The following is a 27134-nucleotide window of genomic DNA, read 5'->3' on the forward strand; positions in this document are numbered from 1 at the left end:
GACATTAAACTTCTAAGGGCCTAAATTGGACAACTTTTTTAACTGGCTTGGTTACCATCAAGAAATATACATGGTCCCCCCAAAGCTAGGAATAGGGGTTCAATTTATATACCCTTTCTTTCTGTTGATCAGTTTAGGAGTGCAAATACCTAAAGAGAAACATTGTGAATAACCCACAAAGATAGGGTCGCAAACATAACATTTGACAAAAAACAAGTAAATTAGTTGTGTTAGTTGAAGAGTAAAATAATCCCCTTCTAGTCATTGATAGAACCTTTGCAAAGCTTGAAAAAATTTGTTCTGGCTCAGGTATAGTCCTAATCCTCAACTGCAGTTATTAACATCTCCATATGTTTTCACTGAAGATGTAGGTGTCACTCAGGTATGATTTAATAGTTAAGATGCAGATATAAGGATTCAGAATGGTAGGAAGGCCATGTATAAATAGTCTCCATAAGTAACATGTTAACAATATTCACCTGTTGCATCCACAGAATCAATCACTTCACCATGTGTGAAAATCAAAGCAGAAAACACTTGGACACACACACTGCCCTTCCAAATTCTTATGTGCTTAATCCAGCCACACATTAGGTACAGCTGCTGAGTTGGAGTAGTGAAATGTGGTGAATGGCATCCCTGCCTTCTCTGCTGCACTGATCAGGTGCAGCAGCCCTAACCAGGGCAAGCACAGCTCAATACATTCTTCTTCCCTCCACTTTCTGTGCCTCTAAGCCTTTTTGCAAATGCTGTCATGCTCCATCCCTTCTTGTTAATTCCATTGCATTTTCTATATGTTTTTGTTATTTCAGTATTGAATTAATATTCCTTGTCCTCTGTTGTGCCCCGTGGTGGGTTCAGCCCTGTTCCCAGGGTTGTACTCCTTTGGTGACCATTTATTGATCATTTGAGGTTTGTGTTCATTCCCTCAGGCTCTCTAATTCCACACTGTGCTTGTCTTTTAAGGCTCTTGTTATCATTTTGTGCTTTAACTCCCAAAGGCACCTGCTATACTCCTGTGATTGCTCAATCAGGTAGCAACCCACAATAGGTATAATTCTATTGGAAAAATACATTTTTTGTTTTTTTCTCTATCTCTGACAAAAACAAGGAAATATATAATAGAGCTAACATTAGTTGTTGATGAAGAGAAAGTACCAAACCACCCTCCAAATATCAATGGATGCTTTTGCCTGACAATTTCCTTAATTCCTCATGTTATTTATACATAGCCAGACTGTCATCAATCCTAAGAAGTGTTATTGCACCATGAACAGTGACTTACCTTTGATTATAACATAAAACCATTCTGATTTTCTACATTTAAAATCGGCAATAGACATAAATAATCCTTGGACAGCTAGGGTCAATAGTTACAGGCAGAGGTATAGTAGGCATTATTGTTTATTTAAAAATGTGGCCATGTTACTGTAGTCATTAAAATAACAACTTGTACTAAACTGACTGTATATTCAATATTTTTATTAGAGACCTGAATTTTTTAGATATCTATAAGATACCATATAGACTTTAAAAGTCTCCATGTCCTCACATTTTTTATATTCTTGCTGCAAGTGTTGTTCAACTAACAAGGTATTTTTATGTGAAAGGAAGCTATTTTTACAGGATGTGGCAAAGCAACATTAGACACAGCTCTGCCTTCTTTTCCTCTGATACAGCGTGTACTGAATTAGCTATACCCAGATTTTTAAATGATACCTTTGTCATTAGTATGTTTTCACTCCATCTTTAAAATGGTCTGTTATATGAGACATTACTGACTCTGTACTTTCTCCTTCTTTGACAGATAAAGCATTCATAAATATGGAATGTTTTAGCTTAAATTTTTTTTTGGTTTGACAAAAATTAGTGGCATATACTGGCAGGACATGACTTGTGAAATTAGTTAAGCAAAATGTTAATTGTTGATATAAAAACAACATGCTGTTTTATACCTTTCAGTGTTCATTTGTCCAGAAATTTTGATTGGCTGTTATATTCTGAAAGTTTCCTTCTTGATGGCTTGATGGTACTATTGTGTGATTTTATTTTCATAATTTCTTAGTCTTCAGAAGAACACTGCCATTTGGTTTTGTTCTTTTTTTTTTGGTTTGTGTTTTGAAAGCTGTTTGAGATACTATTTAAGATATTTATTTCCAGTTGACTGACTATTACATGGTCAGGAGATTAATTTTTTTACTCTAACAAAAGAAAAGGTTCTCATCAACCGAAAACAAGCTCACTAGATATAAAGAGCTAAGATATTGTTGTTTACTTGTTTTCATGGACCAGTTTCTTGAACAGTGGCTTATAACTCATCAGCTGCTAGATATAAGATACATTGGACTTCAGAGACTTTGATGGGGACAGGAAAACGTTTTACCACAAGGAAAAAAAGTTATCATGCGATGAAAATCTTAGGAAAACCTCTATTGGTTAATAAATACACTGTGCCAAAGCTAAAATATCTTCATTTTGTTTTCTACTGTAGTTTTTTTAACAAGATGTAAAATTTTTAGGATGATACGATTTGTTGTATTGGTAAATAAATGCAGTGCCAAAGGGAAAATATCTAGGGTTTTCTTTTCCTTTTTTTTTTTTTTTTCAGGAAACTGGGATTTTGGTTTTTTGCAATAATATGGCGCCCTCTGATTAATAAAATAATGCAATATATTTAGTTAGTAGTTATTATTGCTCCTCAGTGTTTAGCCTTGCAGAAAGATTAAATTCCCAGAAATACATATTCATATCAGACTAAAATATTAATACTCTAATACCATGGAAGAGAGTGAACTAAAACAAGCAAGCTACCTAGAATATGTTTAGGTTTCATCTTTTATCTATTAAAAATTCCAAAAACCAAACTGTTACCAACAGTAGCTTTCCTAGCATAGATACTCAGCTGCTTTGTTGGTCTAATTCATCTTTCTACAAAGGTTATTTAAGGAACATATTGGGAAGTTAAAAAAGACGACTGGATGCTCAGGTTGTTTATAAGATGTGAAACTCCCACATCAGTTTGATTTTCTGCATCTTCAGGCTTTCAAGATGATGGGGGTAGGGGAAGAAATAAAAAGAAAAGCACAAAAAATATTTTCCAGGATATATGAACCCAAAGGTGAAAAACCAAAAAAGAGTACCTTATACAAACACATTTTGAGGTGGGATAGAAGAGCAGGGTACAGCAAGAAAAAGATTTTATTACTTTATAACTTCTGAGATCAAATGCATGTGAACGCAGTAGCTCTACATCTCCAGCACAAATGAATGCCATACCCACAGTTCCAGCATCCTTTATTCTATTGAGTTACTTCTCAAAGCTTCCACCTCTCTCTTTTTACAGAGTCTTGCTTATTTTTGTTCCAAGAGAAAATAAACAGACTTTTTTGTGACCTTTCTTCATTCTTTCTTCATTCTTTGGCTTGCTTTTTCTTCTCCTTTTCCCATTTTCATCTTGCTCAGAGAAGCTTCTTCTTCTCTTTGCTTTCTCACCTCTTCACTTCCTTGAATTCCTGCATCATTTGTCTCTCCTCCATGAGCTGGTACCCATTTACACTGAAATTTTCATTACCTTAGCAGAGGTTGTAAGAGACAAAGTTTCCACTAGATAATGGAAAACAATAACTCATTGCTAATTCTTCTTGATTTCTCTAATGTTTTCCCTCTGATGTCTTACAAAGAGTAATGCTGTTTGTAAGAGTGACTTTTCCTTACACTACACCTGCACAAGACTGCTTACAAAATGCTTTAACTTCTCATGAAACAGAAAGTTATTTTTTCAGTAACAGCAGCAGTCCTGATTCAATAAATCAAAGATTTATCTACTGTTTGGAATCTGCTCTTACCTATAGATCCCTCAGGTGGGAAGCTATTTACTTACAGGCAGTAAATTGGAAGAACAAGTGCAGGAGCATAGGCTGATTGCAGGCTGTGTAGCTGGAGCAATGTGTGCAAATAGGATATATTTATTACTGTCTTCTGCTGATATTTTAAGACTAATGCATCTCTTCTTCTACAAAAATACTTTTTAGAAATCTGATGAGCTTTTTCTACTTCAGTGTGTGATTCACATATAAACTGTGTTTTTCATGTGGGCGTTTAAATCTGGAAGTCTGCACACAAAACCTCTCTGAGCCACAAGACACCTCTAAAAGCATATAAAAGACACTGCTGTAGTCTGAACATTTAATTTGTTCTGAAGAGTTACTACTGCAACAGCTTATGAAGAAAACACCCATGCATACACCCATTTAATGTGTAAAGAGAACACTGTCATAGAAGAGCATTATGATAATTTTTGAGTGAGGAGTAAAGAGCATCTGAAGTGACCATGATGTGTGGGTTAGCTGGCTTAACCAAGGGAAATATGGCTCTGGTAATTGGGTTCACATGCTCTTAACCTGTCTGAAGTGCTCACACTGTCAGACTGATGTTGTTAGATTTACTCTGAGCTAAACCAGAAAACACCACAGCTCTTTTTCACTGTTTGAAGATCAAGCTGTGTTGAACAGAATGCCAAATGAATAGTCTTTTCTACTTCACCATGTTTCAACACTGTAGATATCTCAAGATATAGTGCTGAAGACACATTTTAATCAAACCTCTCAGCTTAATTTATCAATGTGACATTTTCCACACAGTTTTAGAAAGAAATTTAAGGACTTTTCAATTGTGTTAAATTTGTGATAAAGACATAAATCAATCCTAAAAATTCTTGTCATTAGCAAGAGCAGTTTTATTCAACAAATTGCTTTTCATTTACGTGTTTTAAGAACAGGAAATTTTCTGATGGGTTGTACAGGTATAAGAATGATTGTTCAACTTACAGAATACTAGGCAACTACAAGTACTAGCAATAATTCAGGATACAGAATTAGTTATTTTATTCCAGAAATTGAGCAAAAATATTTATATTTTATAAAAATATTTATATTTTTGCTACCTTTTCTATGAATTTTTATTCACAGTAAGAAGACTATATAAGAAATAAATCATAATAGATGAAATTATCACTGGAATAAAACCAGAATGATTACAATGCAATAGGAGGAAATGAAACCTGGCTTAAAAATAGATCTCAAAAAAATCTGGGGGAAAAAAAAGACATTGTGACTTCATTAAGGGTAGAATCTTGCCTTTTTTCCTCTCCCTTCCTCCTTGACATGAAAAATATGTGCTGGACTCTACTATCATCTTATTTATTTATACATTTTAGTTGTCTCCCTTCTGTAGACATTTTGTTGCAGCTTGATAGAGTGGTTGTATTTGACCTTGTGTTATCCAGAGCTTCTCCACTGGCTTTAATCTTTGCCATTGGCTAAGTTTCTATAGGTAGCAAAACAAGACAGGTGAACTTGTAGTACTGATTCTGTGACCTGGTCCTGAGTGTTCATCTCCCCTTTCTTGCAAGTGTTGGCTGTAGCTCTTTCCTTAGTGAGTGGGAAAAACTCAGTAAGGAAAAAGCCAGAAGATGAGTGGCTGGGAAGGGCTCACTGGGGCAGCTGGAGGGAGATGTTTGTAGGCGTGACCCTTTCTCGATTTCACATCTAATACAAGACAGTTAACATAAGGGCAGTAATTTACAGTAATTGATGCATAACTGAAGAATCTGATCCAAATCAAACCCAAAATGGGTTTTGAGAGCAAAACTATTGCATTAAAGTTTTTACAAAGTGCATCTTTTTAAAAGTACTTTTTAAAGCATATCTTGCAACTAGAGAATCTATGTAGTGGCAATAAGGCTGATACAGATTTTAAGAAGCTTTCAGTTTTTCCATTTTTTATCTCTAGCTAGATGAACCAATCTTTTTCTAAGAAATCAACTGTGAAATGTTAAGAACCTCACATGCAGTGGTACAGGATGCAAACTAGGGCAGAATTAGTCGAAAACATTTTGTTCTAGGGTTCATGAATCTGTCTTATCCCCTCTGGGTACAGATTATGTTTCAGGACATTTGAATAGCAGCATAAAAAAATCAGTTCCTTTTGTAGCTAAATGAACTATGAATTAAATTTGTTATCAGATGACCAGTAGCTGTTAAGCATTTTCCAGCTGAGTAAGCTAATAAACCTATTTACTCTTTCTGCACGAGCAAGCACAGGCCCATTAGCTGCAGATGCCTTCAGCAATATTCTCTGACATATAGAAGGTCATTCTCCTCTCATTGTCTTCATATCCTTATAGTTTAATGGTTAGCAAAAAGAACAGCTGCAACAGTTCTAATTAGTAATTTAAAATTGCAGTTGTAGGATTTTTATCCTCTTTAACCTCATTCTTACGGATTAGTGCTTTATATGCATTTACTTTGAAGACTCTTGATTTAAACGGAATTCACCTGTAGTAATTTAAATTGTCAGAGGCTTTATTAAAATTTGGTAGGAAAAATTCTGTGCACATCAAAAGACCTTGCTCTTGTTCTTTACTTTGGTATTTAGCACTTGAGTGTTCGCTTGCAAGATCCTTTGCAGGTGATGGATCAGGCAGAGCTAATGGATGATTTAATTTACCACGTCTTCTGACAGGTACTGTGTACTTTCTCATTTTGTGAAAAGGTGGCAGGACAGGTTCAGTTTTCTGATACATTTCTCTGAACCTGTTGCAATCCTCTAAGATTCTGCAGTAGGGAAACAAAAATGAAAATACATTACTGCTTTTATATTGCCTGTATGGCCATGTATTCTTCATCAGTGTCAGGTACAGCTGCTCCACCAGCTTTCTGTGGTCTCTTGCAAAAATTTTTTGGAAGGACAGAGCCAGTTCACAGTGCAAGTTTACAACACACAAACATCAGCAGGAGACCAAAAACTTCATTTTTGCTTTTGTAAGTGATAAAGTTTGTGAGGTTTTTTGGTGAATCTGTGGAGTGTTGCTTCTGGACCTTTGAGTTTTTCTGTCTGATCAGAGCAACAGTTGTTTTAAAATTGTTTCCTTCTGCAGTGAATAAGATACCTGATGGAGAAGAATACACTGTCCTCCACTCCAGCTAGAAAAAGCTCTATTCCATGCTGTTTTCCCTCCTAGGGAGCTTATATCATGCCTAGTGATATCCAGTTGTTCCTATAATTTACTACATTTTCTTTTTTTTTTTTTTTAACATGCTACATAAGCTTTGCAAGTTCATAAGAGGGATTTAAATGTCTGCCTACATTTCTTTGGGTTTCTATTTTAATTTCACACATCAATTTGTTTAGAATGATTACCAAATTTCTACAGTTTCACCACAAATGGGTGGAACTCTTTTGTAATTACTAGAACCAAGAAGAGGCTAAAAATTAATAAAACAGTATTTTTACTTTTACTAAGAGGATAAAAATATTTATTCCATTAAAAATATTTCTATTTTTACTGAAATTATTGATAAAGGGTACTAGAAATAACATCAAGTTTAATTACGATAAATACCTGGTTTAACTCAGACATTTTTCTGTGCTCTTTAGATATACCCAACTATTCAAATTCAGTTTGTAGCCAGGGGGAAAGAAGTACAAAGTTACTTAAGTGCTAAATTAAAATTAATATCAGCAGGAAACCCTGAAACTGGCAGTGAGGAACTTCATGTCATCAGATGAACATTCCTGCCTTAGGCTGATTTATTCTGGAAGGAATACGGCTAGTTCTGTTGTCTCTTATTGATCATTCAGTACTGGGCCTTCTATACATTTGAAATCTTTATCTGGCTTAGCCTCCATTTCTATATGTTCTTTGAGCTCTGCTGACATTGTAATTTTTGATTGGAAAGGCTTTCCTTTCTTTTGGTTGCCCCACAGCTTTCACCATACTTGCTTTGGTTGCAGTAGAAGGAAATCCACACTTTGCTTCTGCTTTTCCTTACATCCCCTTCTTGGTGCTAGAGGATTCAGGTGTTTGGTCCTCAGGCTGGTCTTTCTCAATTCTGCAGTTATTGCATCTGTGAGCGCATTGAAGTTCTTGTTACGTGAGAAGTTTGTAACTGTGTGACATGGAAGAGTGTTTTTCAATGGGTTTGAAACCCTTATATCAAAACTTCTGAAGTATCATTTCCCTTCCACAAGTTTTTGAGAGTTTGAAGTGTTCTTATATATGAACAGTTTATGTATAAGTGCTTAGGACCCGGTTACCATAAGAGCTCCAATGACTTCCAAAGTCTCTGACAATTTGTGTTGTCTGCAAACCTGGCCTCTAAACACAGCATTTGAAAATTTATATTGCTAGAGTTGTTACCACGCATTTTTTGTTAACTATTTATGTAGGAATCTTGTTTTATAGGGATTCTTTCTTCCCATCTTTATCCCAGCCCAGGAAGCTCTCCGTTGACTCCTGCCTTCAATCCCTTCTTTAGCAGTAGGAAACAGGCAGGCTGGCTGTGCCATTGGCTCTGTTTGCTGCCCTGCCCCAGGCTGTCCCTCCACCTGCAGCTCCATGCTGGAGTCCTCTCTTTCATGGAACACCTTCCTGCCCTTCCATGGGGAGGAGCAGCCCTGACCTTCCTCCTCACCTTTCACCCAGTGGAAGGTGCTGCAGCCACTAGGAGAAGGCAAACAAGGACTTTTTGGACTGTCCAACAACAGACTATTGAAAGAATATTATAGTAGAGGAAATGTATTTGAATATCTGTATAGAGGCTTTGCCCCGGAGGTCCCGGTTGTCCTTGATGGGCTGCAGCTGTGATGTCCTTAATTGGGCTGCAGCTGTGACCAATGAAGATGACTGGGATAAAAGGGGGCGGGTTAGCCAGTCAGGGAGAGCCTTGACCTGAGAGAGAGCAGCGTGTAGTAGAAGGAGTCAGTGAAGAGCTGCAGCTGTGAGAATATGCCAAAGAGGTATGGACTTTAGAAGTCTGAGAATATCATTATGGGACTCTAGAGAAATAATAGAACAACAACAACTGGTAACCCTGATGTCATAGTTAACAGAAGATAAGACAGCCGAGAGCTGTGGTGGCCAAGAGCTGTGACAGAACATAGCCTTTGGGTCAGGGAGCTGTGAAAGAGTATGGCCTTTGAACAAGGAGCTATGTGGGTTGTACATGGCCTGTGAGTCATGAGAAAATATGTGGGTTGTACATGGCCTGTGAGTCATGGAGAAATGTATGTATTATATTTGAACATCTGTACAACTGTTAACTCATGTAAAAGAAAAGGGGGAAATATAGTAGAGGAAATGTATTTGAATATCTGTATATAGGTTTTGCCCTGGAGGTCCCGGTTGCCCTCGATGGGCTGCAGCTGTGATGTCCTTAATTGGGCTGCAGCTGTAACCAATGAAGATGACTGGGATAAAAGGGGGTGGGTTAGCCAGTCAGAGAGAGCCTTGGAGGAGCCATGACCTGAGAGAGAACAGCATGCAGCAGAAGGAGTCAGTGAAGAGCTGCAGCCATGAGAATACACCGAAGAGGTATGGACTTTAGAAGTCTGAGAATATCATTATGGGACTCTAGAGAAATAATAGAACAACAACAGAATATAGCACAAATAAAATATATATTGTCTGCTGCTGCTGAGCAAATTATTTTTGTAAGAAAGGACAGGTTTTTGGGTTTTTTTTTTCCAGAGGACAGTTTGGAAACCAGATGCTGGAATTTGAAATCATACTATGTTGCTTTTTTCTGTAATCCATACACTGACATTTCTAGGGCAATCCTAGGTTGTTTTATTAGAGTATATTAATATTGCCAACTTCTAATTCAAATTTAGCTTTTTAAAGTTTCTGAGTGCCATATGTAGGTAAAAGAGAGCAATCTGTGTCACTGAAGACAGAAGGCGTTTTCCACCCTGTTGACATGATGGTGCTTACTTTCAGAGCAGTGATTCATTAGGTGTAAATTAGAGAGCCATTCAGTATTTGGCTTTCTCTGGGGACCAATTTGAGCACTACATGAATGCTTATTCTTGTCACAGTAGTGCCATTCACTCCAATGTCATTCTCCTGCAGTTCTTAATCTGTGGTCTGAAAGCCAAAGTGAAACTGATTATCACGATGATCTCTACCCAAGTGATTTGGATTTTAACTTTGAAAATTTCTATATCATGATTTGCACTGCCACAAATTGCTGTACATCCAATGTTTCATCCATTATAGCTAAGAATGATAAATCTAATGTATTTACTTACTGCTCCTGCCAGCCCTATGTGAGGTTCCAAACAAAGCTAAAGCCTCACAACCTTGCAGTTACTGTGTCCTACTAATGTTGTTCTGGTTTAGCTGCAAAAAAAGATAAATTACTGTACTTTTTACACACTTGAGCACAGGTTTTGTATGAGCTGTTCACACTGTTTCTATTGTTGCTAGAGGCAGCTTCAAAGTCCTTTCCAGCCAGAAGTATCATCAAAATTTTCATACATTTCCATAGCAGCTGGTAAAATATGGCTAAATGGAAATATAAACTTCATGAGCAGTGTTTGAATTTGTAGCTCAGTGGTATTAACTGAGACAAGAAGGGAAGTAGGATTGTTGCAGTTACAGAAATCAGTCCTCAGAAGTATGTCCTTCATTCTCCTTAGTTGTGTACTACTCATATGAATTTTAAGAAAATAAAAATAAATAAGTGTTGAGCTAGTATTTTCTGTAGGTTTGCATTCCTGAGTTCAAGGCTGGGGGAAATTCTCACCCTTGGCTGAATTCTGGAAGAAGGGGAAAAATTTATTTTCCTGGTTTCTTAAAATCCTGCCCTGTCCCTCAGTTCTGCTACCATCCTTAACACTTCTGTTTTGGTTTTTTTTTATTATTTCAGATTAAGGTTTCCAAAGAATAATACCCAGGCTGAACTCCCATGCAGACAAAAAAACCCTCATATCGTGTCTAAAAGTTCTTATTACAGCATTTGAACTCCTGATCTTTGCAGTTCCTTTGTTTCTGGTACACCAAAAAAAGGACTAAATGACTGCTTTTTTGTTGACCCTTGTGAAGGCTATTACCTGTAGCATTTCCTAGCTTCACTCAGACTAGAGATTTCTGACAAGGCAGTTACATTTCTTGAGAAGAGTGAAACTTTCAGAATAAAAATAACAACAGTGATGTGTTTAGAAACATAATTAGTATGTAAGTAGATGATTTCACTTGTTACCAAGGAAAGAGCAAATCAGGGCTTTATTTCTACATTCTGTCTACAAGGGATAGATTGATTTCTATTTTATAGAATGGTATAAACTTATTAAAAAAAATGAAAAATAACATCTATGTGGAGTCTTTTATTTGGCAATTGCTTTTGTGATGGTAGTAAGGTTTCTGTCCAGTGCTGCTTTCAGTCTCAATTGTTTGACTTTAATGGGGAGTTTCAAGAAACAACACACAGCATATCTGTAAGAGATTTTATGATTTTGATTTGTTTTGTTTTTTTTAAACTATGTGAGTACTCACTTTAGGTTTTATTATTTGTCATCATGTTTGCCATAATTCTTTACTGATTTTAGTTATAATATTCAATTTTCCATTCCCACTAATTTCTTTCACTTTGGTCTAACCTGAATTGGCACAGAAACTGTGTGAATATGTAGTCCATTAAGTATATGAAATATTCCTTCATGTGAGCATTAAGGAATCTTTTGAACTTTTCTTTTTAAGCTATTTGTATTGCTTTAAGATGCTTCTGATGTTGACAGAGTAGGAAATGTACAGATCTACTGTTTGACTGACAAGGACCAATCTAATATTAATTAATAATATTACCAGTAGATCCCTGTAATAAACAGAACCTAAGCTTTCAGAAAAATAGGCCAAGAAATCTGCACAGAACAGCTGGTCTATCTCCTGCCCTTGCAGGATTCGTGATGCTGAACAGATGTTTGATCTAACTGGTTTTTCATTGCTTCCAATATTGGAAAGACCATAATTATCACCATCAATTCTGCTCCTCTGCTTCGCTATCCTTGCTGTTAGAAATTTCACCTAATATTTTACACAAGTCTTCCCTGTTTCAGAATAAGCTCCTGATTTTTGTCTTCCTGCATATGAAAATAGAAATATATTTTTCCTTTCCTTTGGCAGCAACCTTTCCCACATTTGAAGACTGATATTGTACCCTGTTGGTTCTATATCTATTAGACTTTAAAGCAAATAGTCTTTCAGTCTTCTCACAGGTCACGTATTCCGGAGTTCTGATCACTATCTCCTCTGTACACTATCTCCTGTCAAATCTGCAGACAGCTGAGGTCCTAACCTGTACTGCATGTGAAAAGAGAACAACTTTCCATGTCTTGCAGTTTCTGCCCTTGCTTATATGTCCCACTATGAGCCTTATTTCTTTCCACAAGTAGTGTGATACTGTCTATCTAAAGTGTGCTAAACTGTGACAGTGGACACTTTTTTGTGTAGAACAGACACATGACAGTTTGTCCTCCAGCTGGTATCTTACAATTAATTTTTCCCTGCTGAGTTCAGTAGCTTGTACTTGTCCTCACTAAATCAAATCCTATTTTTAAGAAAATCGTTTTGTTTTACAAGATCATTGTAAGCCTGCTCTCATGCTGTCCCAGTGACACACCTAGTCAGTCAGGCAATCTCATCTGATCAAAAAAACTCCAAATTGCCATTACTTATTCATCAGTATTAAGTGGGGACACCCCATTTAACATAACATAAGGAAATGGCCTTAACTTGCACCAGGGGAGGTTTGGATGAAATACAGAATACAGAAAAAAAAATCACAGAAAGTGGTCAGACATTGGAATAAGTTGCACAGGGAAGTGGTGAAGTCACTGTCTCTGGAAGGTTCAAGAGGTGTCTGGATGTGGCATTTAGGGATATGGTCTAGGGGTGATTATGGTGGTGCTGGATTGATGGTTGAACTGGGTGATCTTGCAGCTCTCTTCTGGCCTTGATGATTCTGCCAATTCAGCTGTGAATGACTGGTTAGGATATAAGTTTCTGACTTACCATCAGTTCAATTAAAAGTCATTTCATCTAGAATGTGTACTTCCCATTGTCTGTGACATTGCTGCCTTTGTCATGTGAGGCACATAAGACTCATTCTCATATATATAAGATTTTCTACTCTTAACAGTAAAGAAATCATTCTATTCTAGACAGACAAAATGTGGCCTGCAACTCTTTTGCTTGTGTTCTTCCAAGTGCTTATTTATTGTCATTTGTTTGAAATTTTTTCCTTTCTCCAGAATTTCTAATTTCTACAGCTTTTTGACTGGTCAGTCCCTGTTCCCTACACCTTCTCTTTAAAGGTGTAAGCTCTGTTTTCCCTTTGTAATCTTTTAATACCTTGTTCTCCACAAGATTGAAATAATTTAATAGAATTAATGAAATATTCCTACTTGTCCTACAAGCCACAAGTACCAAAGAGCAGTATTTTTCTATCATAGCAGAAATGTGGGAGCCTGCTGCTCCAGTACCTACCTGTAGCTACCCTGGGCTCTGCTAAGATAGTCCAGAATAAACACACTCAGTGCAAAGCCAAATATAGAAAACCATTAAAAAAACCTTGAACTAAAATGAAAAATGGTCTGTAACCAACAACTCTCTTTTTGTCCTCCATCTACTTATAAATATGCTATAAGTACGCGTTCTGCAAGTTTTCCAGAGTTGTGCACTAGGATTAGTCTGTTTTCATACCTGTCTTCAGGTGGCATAAATCACCCCCTGGAAATGTGTTTTTCTCTGTTGGTTATAGAAGGAGACTAAACAAACACCACATACTAAATAGATAATTTTTCATAGTCTACATGCAGACATTGTTATCAAGGAAATTTCCTGAACTAGCTTGGCAGAGCAGTAGTAGAGCTGGGAATAGGCCAATGCTTCTGAACTCCTTTCTTTGGCTTGTCTGCATCTCTAATTGTTGCCTTTGTACATTGTATTACGAAAGAGAGCTCAAATGTGCAGCTAAAATATAGAAAGGCCAACTTTTGCTATGTCTTTGTACAGAAAATTATTTCTTTTTTACTTGAGAATCTGAGAACTCTTTCAATATGGGCATTGGTGAATATAATGCAAAATTTAAATTTTATTTTTTAAAGCTAATTTTAATTCCAATACCTATTTTAAGTCCTATGCACCAAATGACCAGGTATCATTGTGAAAGCTGCCCTCACAGTTAGGAGTTGATATTATATATATTAATGATAGTAATGGAGATTGATGTGATATCAGCTTTTTGAAGGATTTTATGTTACTGATCATACTCTTTTACCTTTGGCCAACATGGAATAAGTTTATTAGAGAGAAAATTTAAAGCAAACATGAAGCATATTCTTCCCTGTTTTTGTTTTTTTTTTTTTTTAGCATCTAGTTTCATGGGTAAGGGATAAAGTTTGGCAGAACATTTGCACAACTTCTCTGTATTTTCAAGATTTTTATACGAATTTTTCATATCTTGTGTCTAAAGAAAGCTGTAATAAAATACCTAAATGAAGTGAATCCCTTGGCATGTATTCAGAAGGGCTGAGGACTCTCTGTTTTGTGATGCCTGATGATTTTTTCTCTTCTCTGAGGAGACAGCACATCAGATGTAGAATATGCATCAACCCAGATGCAAAGATCCATTTATATACTTGACCTCTGTGTATAATGGTGGTGGTCTCTGCACCACCACAGCAGCAGTGGTGCTTTCATTGCTGATGCCTGGTCCTTGTAGGTTAGAATCTGAGATTTATCTGGGAACTCAAACTCATTCAGTTGGCCCTTAGGCAGAAGAGTGGTGTAAATTTCCTTCAACAAATAAAATAACAATAAGATAATGGAGACTCTTCCACCCAAAGGTACATGTGCAATACTGAAGACATTGTTAAAAATTAGGAAATCTTGTGATGAAGATAATTAGGGCACATGCATATCCTGTAGTTGAATCTAGGGGCAGAAGAGAACTGACTCAGAACATGGAATAAATTTCTGGCAAAGCACACACAGAGCTGGCCATCAGATGCCAATGCTCCACTGGCTTAACTCTCCTGCCACTCACATTGCTGTGACATCCTGCTACTCCCTCAGGACAGCTGCACAGAGCAAAGGCTGGAAGAGATGATGGGCTGTCAATGTCCAACATTTCTTTGATGAGAAAAGAAGTATATTTTATATATATAATGTGTGAGAAGAAGATGAAGAGGCCAAGATCTCACAAGTAAGAGGAGCAGTAGAACGGCAACATGAAATATGAGGGCAGACTGTTCATGTCTTTGGGACCTCTAGGGATGGGAGCAAACAATACTTTACTTTTGCTGCTTTAATTGCTTAGAACCTGCTTGTTTCTTTGTTTTAGTATAGAGCTGAACCTACTGAAGAAGCTTAGGATGGATTTGATAGGCACACCTTCAATCACGTTCAGAAACTTCTCAATGCTATAAATTTAGATAAAATGTTGCTTGGATTTGTTTAAAATCTTTTCAGGAATTAAAAAACTATAAATTTTTGCTAAGAACACAGATGGACTTCAATAACATGTTTTGTTGTGCTGTCTCAGAAATAAAAGAAAAAGGTAAAAAACCCAAATTAATTTAAGTTTAATGGTATATCTACTGAGATTATAAAGCCACTTCTAAGAAACTGTCTTGCCTGAGGCTGCTGACTTCAGTTTTCCCTCATAATTAGACTTTCACTCTTTGTGTCACATTCAGTTGCAGTAAGACAATTAAACTAAGAAATATGAAAGATATTATCCTCTCCACTTTATGTCAGTGAAATAGTACTTCTAACAACTAAATCACTGCAAGATTTGTAGGACAGAGAAAACAGCTCCCTTTTCTCGTTGATAATAAGTGCCTGAAAACAATTGTATCTTCCTTTTTAAACAACAGTATTCAAAATTATGTATGTTATTATTTTTATAAAACATCCTCTGACAATATTCAATTCTCTCAGGATAAAAGCTAAGTAAAACAACATAAAAAGACTCATAAGTTGTTTGGACTACTTTTCTTTGGTTTTTTGGTTAGCTGTTTTTTTTTAAATATCATAACCAAATTTCCTGACAGGCATGCCATAAAATGAGCTGACCAAACAGTGCTACAAAGGCAAAGATTGCAATTAGACTCATGCATTAGTAGAGGGGATTTTGAGTTTTTAAGTTGCATGATTTATTATTTTATTTTATTTGTGGGTGATCTCCAGAGTTGTGAGGTTGTAGACCTGGAGGTTTTGAAGGGGTTTTCTTTTGGCTCTCATGATATAATGTTGCATTGAGGTTCATATATATGATATAACCAGATGGGAAAATATTATTTCTACAAAGTTCAACCAATTAATTTTAGAGGCAGATCTAATTCCATATCAAAGCTGTTTTTAAAAAAAAGTAAACTAATGCAACCTTCCTATTGTTAAAGATTTTGTTAAACTTATCTCCAGAACATAAAATATGTTGAAATACTAAGACTTGAGGAGTCTTTGTCATTGAGAAATTGCACACACAGACTAGATGTGGCTTCAAATACAGTTATTTAAAAAATTTTCTGATATTTTTTTTCTCCCATTTGAAAATGCTGATTTTTCAAAACTGAGTATTTTCCAGACAACAAAGCAGTTTCTTTAGAAAAGTTTTTCAAAGCCAAAGTTGGTCAAAGACACCAAGAACAATTTGGCTGCTTGCCTATTTGCATTCCAGAATCCAGAATTAACTTGTAGCTCAGATATATATCCTGGATTTAGAGATGGTAATTGACTTGTTCACTCTGTTTTAACTGTACATTCATGTATTTTTACAATAACCTTCAGAAGAATCATACCTAGGATTTAGGTTATCAATAAATAGCTATCTCACCTAATAGTTGTATATTTAAAATTAAAAAAATCAAATTACTTTGGATGGTGAACTGTATTCTGTACTGGAATAATTCCATTGACTCCAGCGAGTTATAACATAAAATAACTTTTCTCCTCTGGTTATATTCCACATGAACAATGTTGAAAGCACAAAACTGTGTTGAAAGAATGCTAAACCAACCAAGTGAAGCAATCAAATCTGGAAATGCCTGTGGGCAAGAGCCAATTCAGCTTTTACTTCATTCCCTTGTGCATAGAGATTTTAATTACATTATCACAAACTTTGCCCCATAAAATCCTTTCTCCTGTTTAATGGTCTTTTCCTTCTGAATTCAATGCAATTCTTACTTCTATGAAATTAAAGGGCATCTTGCAGGCATTTCTGCTGGTGTTTATCACTGAAAACATGGACAACTTTCCTAAGTTCCCACTTCAGAGCTGGGCCATTGCTAGTGATCGAGGCACAGACCACACTTCATCACGCGTGCGCAGCGTCTCCGGGCCAGGCTTTTGCCACTTGTTCCTGGGGGCTTATTTCAGCCTCCAGTGCAGTTAGCTCCTGTCACTCCAGAAATATTAATGGGTTCTGCCTTTAGTCTGATGGCATAACACTGTGCACTGGTAGCTACTAGAGCTTTATGTTCCCGATCCAATGGAAGCAGATTTTGATACATTTTTAGAAAAAGCAGAGAATCCTACTGCCAGTAGCAGAGGAGCCTCCAAACAGGTGGAGAAGAGGGACAACTGGCTGGATCCAGCATGCAACAATTCAACATTATATCCTATTTTTCCTACCCTGATGAAAAGCTGTAACAACAGATGAAGTCCAAAGGCTGTGGACTAAATTAACTCAATGGGCTTTTTTAGGGATGGTCCCTAAACTAAGTGAAATGTGTGTGTATAAATATATATATGAAGACACAGGAAGAGTGATGATGGTTTACTGGGATATACTGGAAAGTGTAAGACATGGTCATGGCATAAATTATATGGAATAAAGGTGGATACCACACTGATTTCAACTAGGATAGAGTTGATTTTCTTATTAGCTGGTACAGTGCTGTGTTTTGCATTTAGTTTGAGAATTATATTGCTAACACTCTGATTTTTAGTTGTTGCTAATAGTGTTTACCTAAATCAAGGAGTTTTTAAGGTTCCCTTACTCTGCCAGTGAACAAGTGCACAAAAAGCTTGTGCACTTGTTCACTGGCAGAGTATGGGAGGGAGTATGGCCAGGGTAGGTGACCCAAACTGACCAAAGGGATATTCCAGACCACACAATGTCATTCTCATTGTATAAACCAGGAGGATGGGCAGGACCAATCACTGCATTGGTCAGCAGATGCAATTGCATATTACATCGCTTTTCTTTCTGAGATTTCATTCCTCTCCCTTCCTTTATTTCAGTCATTGAATTGATCTTATCTCAGTCTACATGTTTTACCTTCTTCTGATTCTCCACCCACCAGGGTGAGGGGCTATCAGCAAGTGGCTGTGGGCCATGCAGTTGCTGGTTTGGATCAAGCCACATCTACTTAAGTAGATGCTGCTTTTTTTGGTTGGTATTTTTTCCCCTCCTCCTTAGCTTTTGCATAGCTACAGTCCTTAGAAGATTCAGCTGGTTTAGTGCAACTGGAATTGTCCTAATATTTAGTAAACCACTGAATCAGCTTTGTCATATAAAGCCTGACTTGGTACTTTATATGTCAATGTATAAACACAGTAATTTAGTCTTTCTGAAACCAGGCAGGGCATCAAAGGCTTGAAAGATTGCTTTGTTTTATCTGATAAAAGGAAAAAAAAAACGACAGGAGAACGAATACGAAAAAGTACTGTCTCTTGGTTAGCAGAACATAATGAATGATATATGAAAGACCAGATCAAGCTGAACACAAATGTGAAAGCAATCTCACATGATTTCGAGGAAGAAAAGCTGATGCTGTGTTGAAAATGAGAGAAAATAGCCTTTTGTTTGGAAAAGCCTTCTGATACAACAGCTTATATTTCCATAATTTTCAAGGAAAAAACGAAGTCACTAAAAATCAGGGAAAGTGGGAAAGAAGATGCATTTCCAGAAGTGAAAGAATGAGAAAAACTGAAGGAATTTGACATAAAGAAGCAGCTTCTGAAAGATGTGTCATAGTATTTGACATGATTAGTGGCATGAAGTGAAACAGTTGAATTTCACAGGATTTCTTGTCTTTCTCATGAAGAAAGCAGATTTAGGAAGGACTGGCAGTAAAACTGAGGAGATACATTATCGTGAAGTTCACTTTTCAGGAAACAGGGGTTTTTTCTCTTTTTTCTTTTTTTTTTGTGTGATGATATGGAATCTCTGAGACTCCTCATTTGCCCAGAGCATGCATTCAGAGTTTCGTCAGACTGTTTCACAAATATCTTAACATAACATATGCCATTTGAATTTTATTTAACATAGTTTTAATTTTGATCCTTTTCTGGTCTTGAAAATTTGATAGCTTGATATTTCTGAGAGTCATGATATCACCATGTCATGATGTGTATTATGTCTTCTTGAGTGATGGAACACAAATGCTCCATGACAATGTCTGATAAATTGAAGTTTTAACATTTCATATGGAAAGGTAATGTGATTGAATGTATCGATCAGATACAAGTAGACTCTCAAATTTCTACCATCTATTTGCTGGATGGAATATGGAAATTCTATGTACAAATAATGATTTTTAGATTTTGAGTAAGTAAAAATAGCCTATGGCTGCTTGCGCTAGCTATCTCCTTAATTTGGGATAGTGTGTTTTTTTGCTGTGGTATTATTCAGAAAAATAGGAAAGAGTTACACTTGCTGTTTGAGAACAGAAATCAGCTCTGGCCCAAAGTTAGTGCCTTAAGTTATTAGCTCAAAAACAGTACTGTGCTAACCACAGCTCCATAGATCCTAGGTATGGCCAAGCTATAGTTCTGGCTGGACTGGAATAAATTTACGTGTGTCCTTTAAAAAAATGAGCTAGAAATACAACTATCTAGAAAGTTTTAGGTGTCAGGCTGTCCCCATGTGTGGAAAGATGGGCTGATGGAGAAGAAGACTGCCCTGGATGAACAGAGAACCTTTCCTGGAACTCAGGAAAAACTGGAAAATTTATGGCCTTTGGAAGAAGGGGCAGAAAACTCAGGAATACTATAAGGATGTCATGAGTTTAAGAAGGGCCAAAGCCCAGTTGAAAGTTAGTCTGACTACCGCTGTTTCTATGCATACATCAGCAACAAAAAGGGGGTTAAGGAGAATCTCCATTCCTTATGGAATGCTGTAACAAAGGATGTGGAAAAGGTTGAGGTACTTAATGCCTTCTTTACCTCAGTCTTGAACAGTAAGACCATTTGTTCTCCAGGTTCCAGGCTCTGGAACTGGAATACAGATACAGAGAATGGAATGAAATCCCTATGATCCAAGGGGAGATAGTTGGTGACCTGCTACATAATTTACACACTCCCAAGGTTATGGGACTGCATGACTTGGATTCACCCAAGAGTTCTAAGGGAGCAGTTGGAAGTGCTCACCAAGCCACTCCATCAATTATCAACAGCCTTGGCTAAGCAGAAAGGTCTCAGGTGACTGGAAGGTAGCAAATGTGAGGCTTGGACAACCAGGGCCCAGCCAGCATTAGTTTATGAAAGCCGGGTCCTGCTTGACCAACTTATCTCCTTCATGGATGTTGTCTACCTGGACAAATAAAAAGCCTTTGACACCATTCCCACAGCATTCTCTTGGAGAAAATGGAGCCTATGACTTGGATGGTGCACTGTTCACTGGATAAAAATCTGTCTGGATAGCCAGCCTAGAGAGTTGTGGTGAATGGAATTACATCCAGCTGGCAGCTGGTCCTGAGTGGTGATGCTCCGGGTTCAGTATTGGGACCAGTCCTGTTTAGTGTCTTTATCAGTGACTTCTGTGAGGAGATCGAGCACACACACCCTCACAAAGTTTACAAATCACACCAAGCTGGGTGGGAGTGCTGATCTGCTGGAGGGTAGGAGGACTTTGCAGAGGATGTGCACAGGCTGGATGCATAGTCTGAAGCTCATTGTGTGAGATTCAACAAGACCAACTTCCAGGCCCTTGGGTCACAACAACCCCCTGCAGTGCTACAGGCTGGGGGCAGAGTGGCTGGAAAGGTGCCCAGAGGAAAAGGAGCTGGGGGTGCTGGTTGGCTTTCCAGCTGAACATGAGCCAGCTGTGCCCAGGTGGCCAAGGCAGCCATGGTAACCTGGCCTGGACAAGCAATAGTGCGGCCAGCAGGATCAAGGTTCTGTACTCAGCACTGGTGTGGCCACACCTTGAGTCCTGTGGCCAGTTCTGGGCTCATCACTAGAAGAAAAGCATTGAGGGGCTATAGAAGGTCCAGAGAAAGGCAGTGGAGCTGGTGAAGGGTCTGGAGCATAAGTCTGATGAGGATCAGCTGAGGCAGCTGGGGTTTTTACCCTGGGGAAACAGAGGCTCAGACAGAACCTTGTTATTCTCTACAAGGGCCTGAAATGAGCTGAGTGAGGGGAAGCTGGTCTCATCTTCCAAGGAACAAGTGATAGGGCATGAGCAAGCAGGTTTATATTGGATATTAGGAAAACTTTTTTCACCAGAAAAGATGTCAAGCATTGTGACACGCTGCCCAGGAAAGTGGTGGAATCACCATCCCTGGTAAAAGATATGTAGATCTTAGATGTGTGGCATTTAGGGATGTGCTATAGTGGTGTACTTAGCAGTGCTGGATTAATGGTTGAACTTGATGGTATTCAGGTATTTTTCAACCTAAATGATTGTATGTTTTTAGGGTGTTGGTTATTACGTGTTCTAGGCGTACACAATTTTAAAAGTGCTTTTGATCCTAAAAGGGTTTGTACATATGCTAAGACTCTAAAGTGCATTAGGTAAAAGAGATGCTCTCACCTTTTCCATGGCTAAGCCAGACACACAAGTGGAAGTCGCTGGGAAAGAATGAATAATATTTGTGTTGACCTTTCTGAAAAACCTTTTCATTGTACGCTTGTTTTACATAAATGCACATATCTACACAACAGTGTGCCTCTAGATGATACTGTGTGCCTTCCTGAGAGTCTTTGGATTATTACATGTGGTTAGGATGGCATGCCTGTGGTAGTCCACTGGGAAATCCTGGCTCAAGGTGAGGCAGTAAAGTTGTGATGAACTCCACAGGGTCTAAATTACAGTAAACCTCCCTCAGATGATAGGTGTCCTCCATGATTGCTCTCAAAGAGCTGGGGAATAAAGCTGCCTCAGTAAAGTCTCTGCACTCAAGCAGGGTGGGTGCTGCTGCTGCTGTCAGTACAGCATCCATCACTGCAGGAAACCAGGGCTGAGATTTCATCCATAATGTACTTTTAGTTTCCTGAGGAGAGTTACTTTGGAAACCATTAATGTTCTGATCGTGAGATGTCTGTATGCAGCTGTAGGTTCTACAATATATTTTAAGATGCTCTTTAAAATCCTGCATTGAATTTGGATAAACCAGTCCTGAGGCCATGATTATACTATGAAGCATGAAGCAGACCAATTGCTTGAGATCAGCAGCAGAAGAAAATGGATGAATGATGGGTTTCAAAATGTGAAGAAACCGTTTCTGGAGTTTTTATTTTTTGTTAGTGGTTGTTCTTCTTCAGCTTTTTAAAGTGAGACAGAGTAAAGTAATGAGGAAAACATGTTTTGGAAGAAGCAAATTATGATCCAGTTTAGTTGGCCAGGGTAGGTGCTGCTGCCACACGTGGCCAGGCTGCAGGGTACATGTGATGAAGTGAGGGACCCTCTGAGGGACTTCCTGGGCAACCACGTGGGACTGCCCACATCCTGTTATGATCCTATATGTGCAAAGACTTTAATGGCCAGTGTGAATGATTACCAGTTATTAATAATAAAGAAGTTTCCTTTTACAGAAACCAGTCTTATTATTAAAGCTCCCCTAATCAATATTTTTTGTGATTTGTCTCCCTCAATTCAGTTGTCTCATCAGGAATAATTCACTTATTTTTCCTACTCTGTCAACACTATAGCCATATGTGGCTCATAATCTCCCTGGGCAACCTGTGCCAGTGCTTAGTCACTCTCATGACTGAAAAAAAAGGTGTTTCCTGGGGTTCAGATAGATCCCTTTGTGTTTCAGTTTGTAGCCATTGTTCAAGTTTTTCCTGGAATAACATGAATCAGAAAGCAAAATATGAAGTGGCAACTATCAACTTGTATAATTATAATATGATTTTTAAGAGAGGAGGAAAAATGATCAGTGAATTTTTGCACAAGAGGCTGACAGGACTAAGTTTATTTTTGTCCAGGACTGATTCTTATGAGCCATCTTAGACATCTGAGGCCATCAAATTTGCCAGTTGTAAACCAGCAATTTTTGCATGTCTAAATCAATCCACTTTTATTCTCAGATCCACACCCATATATGTAGATTATTTTCCTGAAAGATTCTGGTGATGAGATTCATCTCCAATTGCCAACACTACAGGTTATGTAGATATGTAGCTGTCTAAGCTCACACTGTATTCATTAGAGATCTTGTCAATGGAAAGAGCTGCTCTAACTATTCCTCTGTGCAAGTTTAATTTCTACTTTTCAATGCAATTAATTGACTCAATTTCAACTACTTCTTCATTGGAGCTAATGGAAGCTCAGACACGTAGCACAAAACACCTCTACTGAAGAAAAGTAAGTTTGAATCTTACTCTTAATGGTATCACAAGAAAAAATGCAGTTAAATGAAACCCTGGTTAGCAGCATAAATATAATCTACCTGTCTCAGTATGATGTAATTTTTTATCAAAAAATTAATACTATCAAATCGAGTCAGAGCAATAAATAGGTTTTTGAATGTCATATTGATAATTCTTCATAACTAACTGTTCAGCTGGATTTTTTAAAATTATCTCCAAAAATAAAAATTAATTCCAAATACCAGCACAAGTGAGCAGTAGTTTGTAAGATGGTAACTGATGACTGCATTGTAATGAATTCTTGAGTGCAACCTTTATGCTAACTCTTTTTTTTTTCTTTTTTTTTTTTCTGGTCAGGGAAATTCTCACAAGAAATGTTTACATTGCCATTAAAATTGTAATTGTGCTCTCTATAGGATTGGTGACCAATTAATGCAAATAACCTATTAATGAAAATAAGAGAGACTCTGAAAACAGATTTATTGCAGTAGGTTAGGATCATGGTGACAGATAATAAATAGAGTCGACCCAAGCTGAGGCAACAGAACTGTGCAAGAATTGCTTCTACTGAAAAAGCTTTTTTTCAGTGAATAATTTACATAATTTCTGGAGCTGAAGGAAACTCTCCCCCTCTAGAGGCTAATGCAAAGAGTTGTTCACCTGCTTCTTTAGCCTCTGGCTTTAGGTTTGGGCGGTACCAAATTAACCCTCAAATCTTGGTGCAGCCAAACTCACAATCTCAATCCAATCCTGAGTTATGTGCCAATAGTTTTCACTGACCTGATTGTCAAAACTACAGCTGTACTTTCTAGTGAATGCAAATAATCTTTCATCTTCAGCCACTGCAGCTCTATGTTCTCTATGCTGTTCGTTCTCCTCTTTGCAACCACCCCTTTGTATTCCAAATATTACGGGTGGCTGGACTTCACTCGACTCATCTTTTTTAAAGACTTGAGCTTTGTAGAATTCATGGTACAGGTGTTGTGCATATCTGCAAGGGTTCCTGGGCTTAGGTTAGGGGTTTATAATAAAATAAGATTGAGTCTAAGTGGAGATTTAGCTAAGCTACACTTATTTCTTGCTGACAATTGCTGTTAAAACACTTAGAAGCAGAGCAAAATCTTATATTTTCAAGAGACCATGATTTAGCATTCATTAGCTTCTTCTAACCTTTCTAAGCAGGTACCATCTCCCAGAGAGAGTTTGGTATTACATCATCTTGCTGCCAATGCCATGGAGAACCTTTAATGTTAAATGACTTAAATGTGCTCTGCACCTTAAATGTGTTTGCCTGTGCACTGGAAGAGTCATCCCTTCCACTCATTGTGTGTTGGCATTCTGCCAGAGCAGGCAGTGGCAGCCATGCAGTGCTTTGATATCTGGCTGTAAGCACAGCACGAGGAGCTGAGATGAGGGAGAGGGGAAGTCCAAAGCTGAGCAGCGCATTGTGCAGTGAACACTGTTTGTACAATAGGGAGAATGGGCCTTGGAGGCAAGATACAGAGAGGACTACAGCTTTGCTAATCAACTCTAGGAGGAAATAATTAGTTTATTGGCATGGAAATCTTGTGCCATCTCCAACGTCTGTTTTGCACTGAGCTAATAAAATGTGGTGTACCAGAGATACTGCTTGCTAAAAAGTGCACACTCATTCCCCATTTAAAAAAAACATCCATTGCATTATAACTAAAAGTCAGCTTTATTGTCAAATCACCAGTTTTATTACCTAAATAAATTACTTATAGTATGAATTAGGTCTGGATTTCATGAGTGTAATTCCTTGATAACTGCTAATATTGACATGTTAGCTATGTTGCCTTAAAAAGGGGATAAAAGTGTGTGTCACTTTTGTGTATTCCACTTTCATCTCAGATTCCTGCTGCTTAGGAAGCCTTGTGTATGAAAATGAAAGTGAATAGCAACAAATCTGGGCAATTCACTAAATAAATGGAATGGAGGAAAATTGGATTCCACCCGTTCAGGCTTACTTAATTGAAAATCAGTCAAGGAAACTGAAAAATGCTCTTAACAGTAACAGGAAATGATGATTTTTCTACTGCCCTTGGAGTCCATAGAAGAGTACAAGAAATCTTATGGCAGAGACTAAATATTCCAGTTGTTTCAGCAAAGATTTCATTCCATTATAACTGCAGTAATTTCATGTATTGAACTCTGGCAGGGAAATGTTGCACATGGTATTTATCTTTATATGGGAAACTTTACCTTGCCTGCCTATGCAGTGTCAGCTGACATCATTCTTTGTGAAATGTAATGATGGAATTGGGGCATGTGGATCATGATTTGTGGGTTCAATATACTATAAAATCTTCTGGTTCCAGCTAGCAAAGTAGATCTGATTTTCTTTAACAGTTCACACAGGACAAATGCTTGGGTGACAAACTACCTTGTTTTCAGTTAGTGTAGACTGAATTGTGAGAAAATAAACACATCCACAATTTATATCATCAGTTCAACACAAAGGATTACACAGAAGTATTGTTTTATGCTGGGACAAGAGCCTAATTAATTTGCATTAACTTATCTGCATTTCTTTCAGAGTAGCATTTTTAATAGTGATTTCTGCTGCAAGTTACAATATGTACATGAACTTTTCAGATAGAAGTCCCGCTTTTCTGGTTTGGTTGCAGTTTTTCTATTTTGATTTGAGGGTTTTTTTTAGTTAGTTTGTTTGGTGGTTGGTTTTTCTGTTTGTTTGTTTTTATTTTTTAAAATCCCAGTGTCTGAGTAGATATTTTTTCACTGCTATAGGAAGAAGAGAAATTTTTCCTCTTCTGTTTTTTTTTTTTTCTTGGATCATGAGGTTTTTCATCAGGATATTTTATTAATGATATAGAACAGATGCTTTTAAACACCTTATTGCTGTGCCAGGATGTTCCACAGGATGTGCATAGTGACAGCATTTTGGACAATTCAAGTATTAGATGTTTTTTTGGTGATTCTGATTTGCAAGGTAGCTGCATGCTGTCTCTGTGCTTTCAGGAAGCAGTCACTGCCTGGCTAGATGCTCCATCTATGCATAATCTGGTTTTGATGTGGATTTTATGGACTCCTAGGGGGTAACAACACTCTTCTGTCTCTCAGACTCTGAAAGAAAAAATCCTGATGATGCATTTTTTTTTTCTCTATAGTTTATGATAAAGCTTGAGACACCACATACTGGAATTGTTAGTTAATTCATTGTGTTCAGCAATTTGGATTTCAGAAAGCAATCTCTCTAGTGCATTTATCACATTTTAGGTTGGTTTTCTCCTGTGTTCATTTACAAAACTAAGCATGTTCACAGTCCTCAGGAAATGTCTCAGGTAAATTGTTAAAAGTTATTAGAGCTAGGCAAAGTTTCCCTTCTGTCTAAAGAGTTCCTTCTGCAGTTCCAGGAGTTAATTGGTAAATGTTTTCCTAATGACTTTTAGAATTAGTTACTGCACTACAAAAAGTTCAGAATTTCTGTAGCCTGAACATTAACTTAGAATCTTGTATCTGTTGACTGTTGCAATAAGAAAACAACTTTTTTTTTTTTTTAAGATGAAGCAGTTTATAAACAGTACTAAAAGATTTTTTCCAGGCACTGCTAGTAACGCAATCAATTCCTAAAAATGACAAGAAAGTTCATCTATAAACACATAGTGGGGTGGATTGGTCAGCCACAACCTGTCTGTTGTGTATTTCCAAGAGAGTGTAGCCATTGCACCCCTGTGTGATCCCACTTGTCGTATGATGGGGGAAGGAGAGTCTG

The 27134-nt window shown here is 37.5% G+C and overlaps 1 protein-coding gene across 22 annotated transcripts in view; it reads left to right on the top strand.

The window, feature by feature from the left end:
- Nucleotides 1–27134, top strand: part of DLGAP2 (DLG associated protein 2) — a 455914-nt gene that overhangs the window by 273699 nt on the left and 155081 nt on the right. The window lies entirely within an intron of this gene.

The sequence above is a fragment of the Molothrus ater genome, chromosome 3, assembly GCF_012460135.2.
Source record: "Molothrus ater isolate BHLD 08-10-18 breed brown headed cowbird chromosome 3, BPBGC_Mater_1.1, whole genome shotgun sequence".
NCBI lineage: Eukaryota > Metazoa > Chordata > Aves > Passeriformes > Icteridae > Molothrus > Molothrus ater.